The 13,506-nt window shown below is 49.0% G+C and overlaps 1 protein-coding gene and 1 long non-coding RNA gene across 4 annotated transcripts in view; one reads left to right on the top strand and one right to left on the bottom strand.

Annotated features, from left to right (window-relative positions):
- Positions 1-1,688, bottom strand: part of ARHGEF18 (Rho/Rac guanine nucleotide exchange factor 18) — a 100,163-nt gene extending 98,475 nt beyond the window's left edge. For 2 of the 3 annotated variants that reach the window (XM_019964221.2, XM_019964223.2), the window contains exon 1: positions 1,406-1,688. The gene's annotated coding sequence lies outside the window, so the exon portion shown is untranslated. The remainder of the gene's footprint in view (positions 1-1,405) is intronic. The other variant, XM_070792020.1, reaches the window with a different exon arrangement.
- A 210-nt stretch (positions 1,689-1,898) lies between these two features.
- Positions 1,899-12,625, top strand: LOC139183839 (uncharacterized). The gene is made up of 2 exons (XR_011567394.1): positions 1,899-1,966; positions 12,277-12,625. It is a non-coding gene; the product is annotated as an uncharacterized lncRNA (long non-coding RNA).
- The last annotated feature ends 881 nt before the right edge of the window (positions 12,626-13,506 follow it).

The following is a 13,506-nucleotide window of genomic DNA, read 5'->3' as shown; positions in this document are numbered from 1 at the left end:
CACGCAGACACAGGGGAGTGCAGCTCTGAACCCACAACTGGCCGACACAGCCATCCTTCCATCCGCAGCAGTACTGAGCGCTGGCAGGTGTCTGGCCCTGTGTCGGAGCTTGGGGGGTGGAGTGGGGGCAATGTCCCAGACCAGATGCACTGATGGGTTTGAGATTGATATTCCACGGGTGCTTCAAGGTCCAGTGAAAAGCCTGCCTCTGCCAGGAAGTCCTCCCAGATGGACTCACTCACTCCAGTGGCTGGGGAGCTCAAGGTGCTTGGCAGTGGGGGAAGCGCTCCCTTGGCTGCCAGTGGTTGTCAAGGTTTTCCTCAGAACCACGGGTGACCTGGCCAGTGGAACTCTCTGAGTGCAGCATTCGAGGCCTTTTTGATGTGCCCCTAGCCTAACCCCACCAGCTCCATCATCCCTGGCTCCAGCCTTCCACTCTAAATCCATCCCACTCCTGGCTGCTTCTGGGCCACCTTCCCAGACCCTGATGGCCGTGTTGGCACTGGGGCCGGGAGGAAGCAGCAGGCCTGGGTGTGCCCTTTCAGAAACCACATCCTTTCTACCCAACCTCACCCCACCCCAGGCAGCTGGGTGTGAAGGCTCCCGGTGGAGGGCCAAGGTGGGACCTGGGGCGCCTCCCCAAGTGGAGGGCTCCAACCAGGAGGGCTGCCTGGGTGGTGGGACCTCCTTCTTTGATGACCTTGGAAGACTAGGATAAGGATGTCCTTGGTCATCAGTGGGAGTTTGTTCTGAAAGTCAGACTCCCCCAACGCCACTATCTGGATTATGTTTCAGGGAGGTCTGAGACCTCTCTGGGGCTTCCAGGGTGGCTCAGTGGTAAAACAATCCATCTGTCAATGCAGGAGATGTGGGTTTGATCCCTGGGTCAAGAAGATCTTCTGGATGAGGAAATGGCAACCCACTCCAGTATTCTTGACTGGAGAATTCTATGGACAGAGGAGCCTGGTGGGCTGCAGTCCATGGGGTTGCAAAGAGTCGGACATGACTGAGCGACTAAGCACAGCACACACATAACCTCTCTTCTCACCCCACATCTCTAGCTTAAGAACAAAAGCATCTTTGACTGACTTTGCCTCCGGGAGCCTAATCCCATCTCCCAATTTATCCCCTGTTCCTTGTCCCCCGAGCAGACTTTGGCTACAAGGGGGCCATCCTTCTCTCTTGCTCTTATTGATTATGGACCCCAGCCCGCTGAGTTGACTTCTTAAAACCACAGACATTTGCAGAGCAAAGATTCAAGTCAAACAGCCTCCCCAACCCACTCAGGAAGCGGGCTGACTAGAAGGTGGAGAGAAATTGTAGATGGGCTCTCTGCTGCCCCTGAGGCCCCCCTCCCACCGCTGTTCATCCATCTGTCCCGCACTCCCCAGGGATGGTCACTCACCAGATGGAGCCTTGTCCTCGCTGCTGTGGGTGCCCCAGCTTGGTGTACTAGCTCCCGCAGCCCCCACGACCCTTGGCTAGGGCTTTGAGCTGGCCCCAGGGGAGCATCTGCGGGCCAGAGCCCGGGTTAAGCCACAGGGTGACCCAACTCTGCCCCAACTTCCTCTTCCTCAATCGCCTGCCTGCCTGCCTGGCGCCTCTACCCCCCTGTCGTGGGCTGAGGCACGGATGCGAGTGCAGCACAGGACAGGGTTTTAAAAGAGGGAGCTCTCCCCCCTCCACTCAGCAACACCCCGCCCCGTGCATGCAGGCATCTTGAGATGGGGTAGCAGACTGGGGATGTGGAGGGCAGTCTCAGCACTCTCCCCACCCCCCACTTCCTGTGGAACCCACTGCCAAAGAGGTATAGAGGGCTGGGGCCTCCCCCCAGCATGTGGGACACGCCAGTCATGTGTATCCACGGCGACACAGGCACTCACATACACGCACGGCAACACGAGCATACACACGGTTACATGGGGCATACGGAGGCACCTGCGTCCCCAGGGTGCACTGGTAAAAGGTGAGTAACCACCTCTCTTGACCACACACACACACACAGACACATACACTCAAAGCTGTGATGCATAGCATTTGTTGATTTTGTAGGGGCTTCCCTGGTGGCTCAGTGGTAAAGAATCTGCCTGCCAACGCAGGAGACAAGGGTTCGATCCCTGGGTTGGAAAGATACGCTGGAGGAGGGCATGACAACCCACTCCAGTATTCTTGCTTGGGAAATCCCATGGATAGAGGAGCCTGGCAGGCTACAGTCCATGGGGTTGCAAAGAGTCGGACGTGACTGAGCGAATGGGCATGCAGCTGGCGTGTGGTGTAAATACTCCCATCATGACTGATTTCAACTGCCAACCTGATGTCATTCTGCATGGGGTGAGGAAGAGATGCTCAGGCTTGCCTCCGGCATGCCACTAGAGTGGACACCTGGGCACTTGGATTCTTACAGAGAGACATGTGCCCCCAGGTTTGCAGGTGTGTAGGTATCTGTGGGTCCCCAAGATGTGGGAGTGTGTGGACAGAGCAGTCTGCCCACAGACACCCCTGGGTGCATGCAAGGTCCACGCGGGCTCCTTGGCACTCAGAGACAGGTGGTGTATAGACACAGACGATATACTCATGCAGACTCAGGAAAACTCAAGTGTGGGGACATGCACCTGGAAGCTAAGGTTAGAAGGAGCCCATAACAGCACAGAGACAGGCAGAGCCAGCGGTCCTGGCTCACGAAAGCCCATTCTTTTAAAAACACATGTAAAAGTTATTATTTATTGGTTTATATTTGGCTATACTGGGTCTTTGCTGCAGTGCTTGGACTTTCTCCAGCTGAGGCTTGGGCTTCTCATTGTGGGGGCTTCTCTTATTGCAGAGCACAGGCTCTAGGGCGTGCGGGCTTCAGTAGTTGCAACACACGGGCTCAGTAGTTGTGGCATGCAGACTTAGTTGCCCTGTGGCATGTGGGATATTCCCAGACTAGGGATGGAACGTGTGTCCCCTGCATCGGCAGGTAGATTCTTAACCACTGAACCACCAGGGGAGCCCCATATTCTAAAATGTTTAGGAATTTCGTGAGCCGGTTGTTAAATGCAGCTATCATAAAAATTTGATGATTTGAATTGACAAAAGTAATAACACCACTTAAATCTGTCATCATGTACTTAATGCTCCTGAACTGCATGCTTAAAAATGGTTAAGTGGTACACTTTGCATCACGATGTTTTACCGTAATAAAATTGAAAAGAAACGCATTACTTCCTAATTATTTTGCTCCATTTTCCTCTTACTCATGCTTTTGAGGTTATTTATGGCTACTGAGCGACTTCACTTTCACTTTTCACCTTCATGCACTGGAGAAGGAAATGGCAACCCACTCCAGTGTTCTTGCCTGGAGAATCCCAGGGACAGAGGAGCCTAGTGGGCTGCCATCTATGGGGTTGCACAGAGTCGGGCACAACTGAAGCAACTTAGCGGCAGCAGCAGCGTGGCTACTGAAACTGCTTGATGGAAACAGTATATAAAGGCATTATATACTAGTCCATATCTATATATCTGTATGGAAGTATCTCTCTATTAAGGTATATATTTGTATACTGGACTACATCTTTGTAATTCTGTGTTTGGTGACATCACATTGGTACGTTGAAACTGAGGGTATTTATACCATGCAAATGGGCAAATCAACACTTTCCACCCAAGAGCTGGCTGTTAACTATTTACCAGCACACCACTGCACAGAGTGTGCACATCTGCACGTGTGACATTGCATGCATGAATGCAGGAGCCTACAGGGGCACACACCACACACCAGAGACACACACAAGCATGACAGGCTCCTGGACACCTGGAAACAGGAACCTGTAGAGACTCACTCAGAGAGGGGCATGCAAGGAGACACAAATACAGACCCCTGTGTTCATGCTGTGAACAAATAGCTTACAAATAGCCGTGAAAAGAAGAGAAGTGAAAAGCAAAGGAGAAAAGGAAAGATATAAGCATCTGAATGCAGAGTTCCAAAGAAGAGCAAGAAGAGATAAGAAAGCCTTCCTCAGCGATCAATGCAAAGAAATAGAGGAAAACAACAGAATGGGAAAGACTAGAGATCTCTTCAAGAAAATTAGAGATACCAAGGGAACATTTCATGTAAAGATGGGCTCGATAAAGGACAGAAATGGTATGGACCTAACAGAAGCAGATGATATTAAGAAGAGGTGGCAAGAATACACAGAAGAACTGTACAAAAAAGATCTTCACGACCAAGATAATCACGATGGTGTGATCACTGACCTAGAGCCAGACATCCTGGAATGTGAAGTCAAGTGGGCCTCAGAAAGCATCACTATGAACAAAGCTAGTGGAGGTGATGGAATTCCAGTGGAGCTATTTCAAATCCTTAAAGATGATGCTGTGAAAGTGCTTCACTCAATATGCCAGCAAATTTGGAAAACTCAGCAGTGGCCACAGGACTAGAAAAGGTCAGTTTTCATTCCAATCCCAAAGAAAGGCAATGCCAAAGAATGCTCAAACTACCGCACAATTGCACTCATCTCACACGCTAGTAAAGTAATGCTCAAAATTCTCCAAGCCAGGCTTCAGCAATACGTGAACCGTGAACTTCCAGATGTTCAAGTTGGCTTTAGAAAAGGCAGAGAAACCAGAGATCAAACTGTCAACATCTGCTGGATCATTGAAAAAGCAAGAAAGTTCCAGAAAAACATCTATTTCTGCTTTATTGACTATGCCAAAGCCTTTGACTGTGTGGATCACAGTAAACTGTGGAAAATTCTGAAAGAGATGGGAATAGCAGACCACCTGACCTGCCTCTTGAGAAACCTATATGCAGGTCAGGAAGCAACATTTAGAACTGGACATGGAACAACAGACTGGTTCCAAATAGGAAAAGGAGTACGTCAAGGCTGTATATTGTCACCCTGCTTATTTAACTTCTATGCAGAGTACATCATGAGAAATGCTGGGCTGGAAAAAGCACAAGCTGGACTCAAGATTGCCGGGAGAAATATCAATAGCCTCAGATATGCAGATGACACCATCCGTATGACAGAAAGTGAAGAGGAACTAAAAAGCCTCTTGATGAAAGTGAAAAAGGAGAGTGAAGAAGTTGGCTTAAAGCTCAACATTCAGAAAACGAAGATCATGGCATCTGGTGCCATCACTTCATGGGAAATAGATGGGGAAACAGTGGAAACAGTGTCAGACTTTATGTTTTGGGGCTCCAAAATCACTGCAGATGGTGACTGCAGCCATGAAATTAAAAGACGCTTACTCCTTGGAAGGAAAGTTATGACCAACCTAGATAGCATATTGAAAAGCAGAGACATTACTTTGCCAACAAAGGTCCGTCTATCAAGGCTATGGTTTTTCCAGTGGTCATGTATGGATGTGAGAGGTGGACTGTGAAGAAAGCGGAGTGCTGAAGAATTGATGCTTTTGAACTGTGGTTTTGGAGAAGACTCTTGAGAGTCCCTTGGACTTCGAGGAGATCCAACCAGTCCATTCTAAAGGAGATCAGTCCTGGGTGTTCATTGGAAGGACTGACGCTGAAGGTGAAACTCCAATACTTTGGCCACCTCATGCAAAGAGTTGACTCATTGGAAAAGACTCTGATGCTGGGAGGGATTGGGGGTAGGAGGAGAAGGGGACGACAGAGGATGAGATGGCTGGATGGCATCACTGACTCAGTGGACGTGAGTCTGAGTAATCTCCGGGACTTGGTGATGGACAGGGAGGCCTGGCGTGCTGCAGTTCACGGGGTCACAAAGAGTCGGACACGACTGAGTGACTGAACTGAACTGTGTTCATGCACACATGGTCACACTTGAGCAAGTGCCATCACGATGGGGCGTGACGGACACACAAACATTGAACACCTCTGGACATACAGGGGCCATGCTGTGCTTCGTTGCTCAGTGGTGTCCAATTCTCTGCAACCCCATGGATTGTAGCCCTCCAGGCTCCTCTGTCCATGGGGATTCTCCAGGCAAGAATACTGGAGTGGGTTGCCATGCCGTCCTCCAGGGGATCTTCTGAACCCAGGGATTGAACCCAGGTTTCCCGCATTACAGGCAGATTCTTTACCATCTGAGCCACCAGGGAAGCCCAAGAATACTGAAGTGGGTAGCCTATCCCTTCTCCATGGGGATTTTCCCGACCCAGGAATTGAACTGGGATCTCCTGCATTGCAGGCCGACTCTTTACCAGCTGAGCTAAAGGAGATCATGCAATGACTCACACATACATGCACACACACAAGATGTAGGCACTGGGCACCCATGAGAACATGCATGGAGACACAGACACACTGCTTATCCTGTGACATCTTCCCCAAAGCCACCAACACGTGGACCCAGGGGCCCTTCAACACGAACCCTCATTGATCCAGAACTTCACTCTTGTCCTCAGGGACACACGTGGGACCGTCCACAGAAGACGAAACACCCGAGACACAAGCAGACAGGAAAGCACACAGATTCACATGCACCACCTATTCATTCTGCAACCGGTCGATTATTTGTTTAATGCAACACACATTGATTGAGCGCCTACTGTATGCCAGGCACTTTTGTGGGTGTGGGATTACCATAAATAATACAGATGCAGTTCCTTCTTGGGGTGGGGGGAGGCTCATGGTTCAGTGGGGAAGGCAAACTGTGAATCAGGAAACAGACCCGCGAGGTAACTTCAGATGGTGTTCATTGCTGCGACAGGAAGTAAACCTTGTTATGTGACCGAGACTGGGTGGGGGTGATGGCCGCTTCAGCGAGGGTGGGATGGGGGAGGGGAGGTCAGGGAAGGCTCTCGGAGCTGAGACCTGATTGCCCAGTGGCCAGGCATGGAAATGAAGAGCTGTGGGGAAAGGGCATTCCCGGTGGTGGGAACTGCAGGGACAAAGGCTCAGAGGCAGGTCTGAGCTTTGGCATGTTTGAGGAGTAGGAGGAGGCCCGCGTGACTGGGGGGAGGCTGGTGGTGACAGAGGCTGTGAGGCTGTTGGAGTTTGGGGGAGCCTTGGGGGACCAGGTTGTAGGTGTGATTGCTGGGCACCACTAGAGGGGTTCAAGCCGGGGATGAATTGGAAGCGGTGGGGACAAGGTGACTCAGGATGAGGGAGCCCAGAGAGTCCCAGAGATGGTCACAGTGTGGTGCTGGGAGGGAAAGTGGGTTCAGGATCCTACAGCAGAGAGGGAGCACTGCTCTCTGCCTCTGTCCATCTTTCTCTCATTTCATCTTTATCACAGTCTTTCCTCCTCTCTTTCTCTCCATGCCTCTCTGTTCTTGGGCTTCCCAGGTGGCACTAGTGGTAAAGAACCTGCCTGCCAATGCAGGAGACATAAGAGACACAGGTTCAATTCCTGGGTTGGGAAGATCCTCTGGAGGAGGGCATGGCAACCCACTCCAGTATTCTTGCCTGGAGAATCCCATGGACAGAGGAGTCTGGTGGGCTTCTGTCCATGGGGTGACAAAGAATCAGACCAAAGCAATTTAGCACAGCACACATTCTCTCTTTTTAGTCTCCTCTTCCCGGGCTCTCCCTCCCCCAGAATTTAAGCTCTCTCAAGCTTCTCCGCTGACTCTACTGTCCCCTTTCTGAACACCCCCCCACCCCCTGCTGCGCCACCTCCGGGTCCTGCTCTTCCCTCTTATGGCCAAAAGTCTTGAGAGTGCTATTGAGACTCTTAATCCGGGCTTCCTCACCAGATGCACTCTGGTCTCCACCCCCCAGAGACCCATTGCCTCCCTGCCCAGGTCCCCACCTACTCCTGGAGGCTCAACCATGCACGTTTGGCTCCCCTCTCCCCACCCAGAACGAGGGCTCACCTCCACAAGGCTCCCCCCAGCCCCTGCCTGCACTACCCTTTCCCACTTTCCTTGTTGGTGAAATATACATGACACAAAATTCACCATTCTAACCATTTTAAAGTGCACAGCTCAGTGGTATCAGGTTCCTTCCCACTGTTGCTCAACCATCCCCACCATCCATCACCAGAACTTTGTCATCTCCCCAAACTGAAACTCTGTCCCCAGGAAGCACTCACTCCCCATCCCCTCCCCCAGCCCCTGGCCCCACCATCTACTTCCTGTCTCTGTGGATCTGACTCCTCTGGGGACCTCCTGAGGGTGGGATCTCACAGCATTTTGTGTCATATACTTTTGTGTCATGTTTATTTCTCTGAGCATCATGTCCTCAAGTTTCATCTCGTTGTAGCACATGCTGGAAATTTCCTGAATATTCCACCACGTGGATGGATCACGTTTTGTTTGTCCATTTATCTGATGATGGACACTTGAATTGTTTCTACCTTCTGGTTATTGTGATGATGCTTCTGTGGACACAGGTGTACAAATATCAGTTTGACTTCTGATTTTCAATCCTTTATCTTCTGCTGGTGAGTTTTAAACCCAGACATGGGAAGGGATCCTGGCTCATGACATGGATCATGTCAAGATCTTCATGACCCAGGACATGAGCTCCAGACATCTGGCTCTAGGTGAGCTCCTTGCTGCCATCATGGTTATCTGGGTCATGAAGATCTTTTTTGTATAGTTCTTCTGTGTATTCTTGCTACCACTAGGACAGAAATGCTGCTGCTGCTGCTGCTAAGTCGCTTCAGTCGTGTCCGACTCTGTGCGACCCCAGACACGGCAGCCCATCAGGCTCCACCGTCCCTGGGATTCTCCAGGCAAGAACACTGGAGTGGGTTGCCATTTCCTTCTCCAATGCATGAAAGTGAAAAGTGAAAGCGAAGTCGCTCAGTCGTATCTGACTCTTAGCGACCCCATGGACTGCAGCCTACCAGGCTCATCCGTCCATGGGATTTTCCAGGCAAGAGTACTGGAGTGGGGTGCCATTGCCTTCTCCGTGGACAGAAATGGTACGGACCAAACAGAAGCAGAAGATATTAAGAAGAGGTAGCAAGAATACACAGAAGAACTATACAAAAAAGATCTGGCATATTGAGTGCAGCACTTTCACAGCATCATGTTTTAGGATTTGAAATAGTTCAACTGGAATTCCATCACCTCCTTTAGCTTTGTTCGTAGTGATGCACATCAGACGTGGCTTTTCCAGGATGTGGCCTCTCCTGAGATGAAATGGGAGCCGCTCAGCAGTCCTCCGAAGAGATAGCAGCTCTTGTTCCTAACCCTGACGTGGGGCGGGCACAGAGGAGCCAAGCCTTAGCACCTTCTTGTTCCGAGGAGGCCCTCGTGAGCCCCATCAAATTCCCCAGTCCCAGGTCATCCTGAGAGGGGCCTGCTAGCCCCTTGCTCCTTGCTGCCTGTCCCCAGATCCCTGGCACTCCCTCCACGTGAGCCCACTGGCCATCCCTGATCATACCCCCTCCATGTGGGGGGGATCCTCAGCCATCAGCACCCAGCCCAGATGCCCGCCTCTTCTTTCCAAAGCTGTTCTGGCCCCGACCCCCACCTGGACTCACTAGGTCAGCCGAGCTGGCACCATGATCGAGACCCTGGCTCTGCCTCCTGGGGCCTGGGGCCTGGGGCCCTGGGCGGGCCTGTGGGTCAGGCACTGGCGGGAGTGCATGCACACGCATCCTCATCCTCGTGGAGCTGAGCACGGTGCAGGCACAGCTGTCTGCTGAGGTGGGTGCTGCCCCAGACCCAGGGACGGGGTCCTTGTGCGGAGCCCTCTGTTTCCCTGGGCAGGTCCCCGTTCCCACCTGTGTTCTCACGCACAGGTCAAACAGGCAAAGCAGCTGGACTCAGTGATGCCAGTGACCCTTTGCAGCTGCAGAGCACAGGCCAAGCTGCTTCCGGGTGCCAGAGGCTCTAGTGGGAGCAAGATGAGGCGGCAGCTGGGATCTGTGTGCCCAGGGTGGAAGGCAAGTGCCTTTCCTGGCCACTGGGGAAAGGAGAGGGATCTGGCAGGAATGGGCTGTGAGGCTGGCATGCGCCCAGCAAAGAGGTTGCCAGGGCACAGGACACAAACAGCTTTATCTCCAGGCTGTAGGTGCTATTACTGAATTAGCCACTAGAGGGCAGTGCTTTCCTGGGGCTTCTCGGGCTAAATTAAGACCACAGTGAGATTAAAAAAGGGAAAGCCAGGTCAGGGATAGGACTTCCAAGGCGGAAGGGTTAAAGCCATGGCTTGAGTTAGAGAGGAAGGTAGGTATGGAGGGGCTTCCCAGGTGGCGCTAGTGGTAAAGAACTCCCTGCCAGTGCAGGAGACAACAGAGATGAGTTTGATCCCTGGGTCGGGAAGATGCTCTGGTGGAAGGCATGGCAACCCACTCCAGTGTTCTTGCCTGGAGAATCCCATGGACAGCGAAGCCTGGCGGGCGGCAGTCCATAGAGTCTCAAAGAGTTGGACACGACTGGAGTGACTTAGCATGCATGGGTATGGAACACAGATGGACTGTTTACCTTTCTTTCTCCTACTGTTCATCGAGATGTGATGGGGCGAAATATTTCTGTGTTACAAGGAAAAAAAAAAAACAAAAACCAGAAGAGTGAAAGATAAAATGTAAAAAAACAAGAGCCCCCACCCCCAAGTCAACATATGTGGTAGAATGAATTTCAAGGCTACTTTTACAACTTAGGCTTAAAAACCTGTTTTTGTTGTTGTTGCTGCTGTTTTGGTTTTTAAAACTAAGACAGTAAACTTGGAAGGCATAAATGAAAGAAATATAAGATTATATATAAATCTACAAAATCTTAGGGAAATAATATTATAAATAAAAGCAACAAGTAAAAAATCAATTAGTAGATACTTCCCTGGTGGTCCCGTGGTTAACAATCCTCCCGACAATGCAGGGGACACAGGTTTGATCCCTGGGGAAGTTCCCACATGCCTTGGGACAACCAAAACTGTGAGCCACAATTACTGAAGCCTGAGTGCCTTAAAGCCTGTGCTCTGCAACAAGAGCAGCCCCTGCCTGCCACAACTAGAGAAAGTTGGTGCACAGCAATGGAAACCCTTTTGGCTAAAAATAAATTTAAAAATCAATTAGTCTGAGAAGAGTTAGTACCTTCATATATAAAGAGTTTCTACACATTGATAAGAAAAAGACAAAGAACATAAACAGGAAATTTAGAAAGGATATGAGCAGACACTTCTCAGACCCTAAAGCCAAAGAACATGTTAAAATACATCCCCCAGGAGCCCAGAGAGTGCAAATTTCAGTAATGATGAGCTATCACTTCACACCCAAGCAAGTGGCAAAAACAACAGTCAAGAAGAGGGAAAGCATGTATTTCATGTTCCCCTGGAGAAGGGAAAGGCTACCCACTCCAGTACTCTGGCCTGGAGAAGTCTGTGGACTATATAGTCCATGGGGTCACAAAGAGTTGGACACGACCGAGCGGCTTTCACTTTCACTTACTGTAGTTAAATTGTAACAGAAATCATAAAGTTTGTGAAATCCTACATGTTTAACTTGTCCATCACATTGGAAATCTGGTATTTTCTAAAACTGAGCAAAGAAACTCTTGCAAGCAATTATCATAAATTAAAAAATTTATTTTTAAATGGAGGGCAATTGCTTTACAATGTTGTTCTGGCTCCTGCTGCACAACAATGTGAATTGGCCATAAGTATACACATATCCCCTCCCTCTTGAGTCTGCATCTCACCCCTCTGTTTCCCACCACTCTAGGTCACCACAGAGTACTGAGCTGAGATAAAATATTTTAAAAAGTGAGGAAAAAACATGAAAAATTGGCAACACCTGCTGCTGACAGAGATGAAGAGAAAGGGGTACTGGCACATCTTATCATATACCAATATTTAGTTATTCTTCCTCTAACAGTATAAACCAGAAACAGTCACAGGTGAGGCTATCTGTGTGAAAATTAATAAACAGAAGGCTCATTAAAAATGGAGTAAGATAGAGAACAGACATATGGTTGCCAAGGGGATGGTTGCCAAGGGGGTAGGGGTGGGGGAGGAATGGATTGGGAGTTTGGTAGGCACCTTTTTTCCCCTAACCCTGAAAACCACTGATATCTTCTCTGTCTTTATGGTATTGTTTTTCTTCTCTGTCTTTATGGAATTATTCAGCTTTTTTTTTTTTAAGGCAAAACAAAACCCACTTATTTATTTAATTTGTTTCTTTGGCTGTGCCAGGGTCTTGGTTGCAGCATGCAGGATCTTTAGTGGCAACATGTGGGATCTAGTTCCCTGGCCAGGGACTGAACACGCCCCCTGCACTGGGAGCAGAGTCTCAGCCACTGGACCACCAGGGAAGTATCAGAATCATTCAGTGTTTTAGCCTTGAGTCTGACCTTTTCTGCTTGTGCATTCAAGATTTGTCTCTGTTGCTTGTGTATTGATGATTCCTTTCTGTCTCTCAGCATTATATGATATATACGGCTGCCTGCTTACCCATTCACCCACTGAAGGTCATTTAAAGTGTATCTCGGGACTTTCCTCGTGGTCCAGTGGTTAAGAATCTGCCTGCCAATGCAAGGGACACTAGTTTGATCCCTGGTCTGTGAAGATTCCACAGGCCGTGGGGCAACTAAGCCCATGTGCTGAGGCCCTCACACCTAGAGCCCATGATACACAATGAAAGAAGACGCTGCGGTGAGCCCCACACCGAAGCTGGAGCGTGGTCCCTGCTCGCCGCAACCGGAGGAAGGCCGTGTGCAGCAGGGAAGACCTAGCACAGTCAAAAATAAATATATATTTTAAACAACTGTATCTGGTGGTTGGTGATTATGAATAATGCCACTATAAGCATTTGTGCTGAAGGTTCTGTGTGACACAAGCTTTCATTTCTCTTGGGACAGTATCTAGGGACGGCATTGCTGGGTCATATCTGTAAATGTGTATTTACCTTGGTAAGAAAAATGTAAACTGTTTCACAAAGTAGTGTTAATAACGCACAATTTTGCATCCCCGTCAGCAGCATTTGAGAGTTCTAGTTGCTCCAAACCCTTGCCAACACTTAGTGCTATCGTTTACTAATTTTAGCCATTCCAAACAGTGTGTCATGGTCTCTCATTGGGTTAGGGTCCCTTTATAACATCAGAAAAAATTTTAAAAATAGTTACATTATTACCAAAGCTGATTTCCTTCTTTTTAAATTGAAGTATAGTTGATTCACAGTATTATGTTAGTTTCAGGTGTACAACATAATGATTCACTATTTTTGTAAATTATACTCCACTTAAAGCTACTATAAAGTATTGGCTATATTTCCTGTGCTGTACAATATACCCCTGTAGAGTATTTATTTTTAATTTTGTTTTATCTATTAACATGCTTTTAACTGAAAATTTTTCTTGTTTAAAGACTTTTTTAAAAGTATTAAATTTGTTATAATATTCTTTCTATGTTTTGGGTTTTTGGCCCATGTGTGATCTTAGCTCCCTGACCAAGGATGGAGCCCACATGCCCTGCATTGGAAGGCGAAGTCTTAACCAATGGACCACCAGAGAAGTCCCGATTATTTATTTTATACATAGTAGCTTGTGCCTCTTAATCCCTTACCCCTCTCTTACCCCTCCTCTCATTCCTTCCCTCCCTCCGACTAGTAACCACTAGTTAGTTCTCTATATTTGTAACATCAGACAATTTGA

This window comes from Bos indicus, chromosome 7 (assembly GCF_029378745.1).
Source record: "Bos indicus isolate NIAB-ARS_2022 breed Sahiwal x Tharparkar chromosome 7, NIAB-ARS_B.indTharparkar_mat_pri_1.0, whole genome shotgun sequence".
In the NCBI taxonomy this organism is placed as follows: Eukaryota; Metazoa; Chordata; class Mammalia; order Artiodactyla; family Bovidae; genus Bos; species Bos indicus.
Note: the sequence above shows the minus strand (reverse complement) of the source record. Positions and strands in the feature narration are given on the sequence as shown.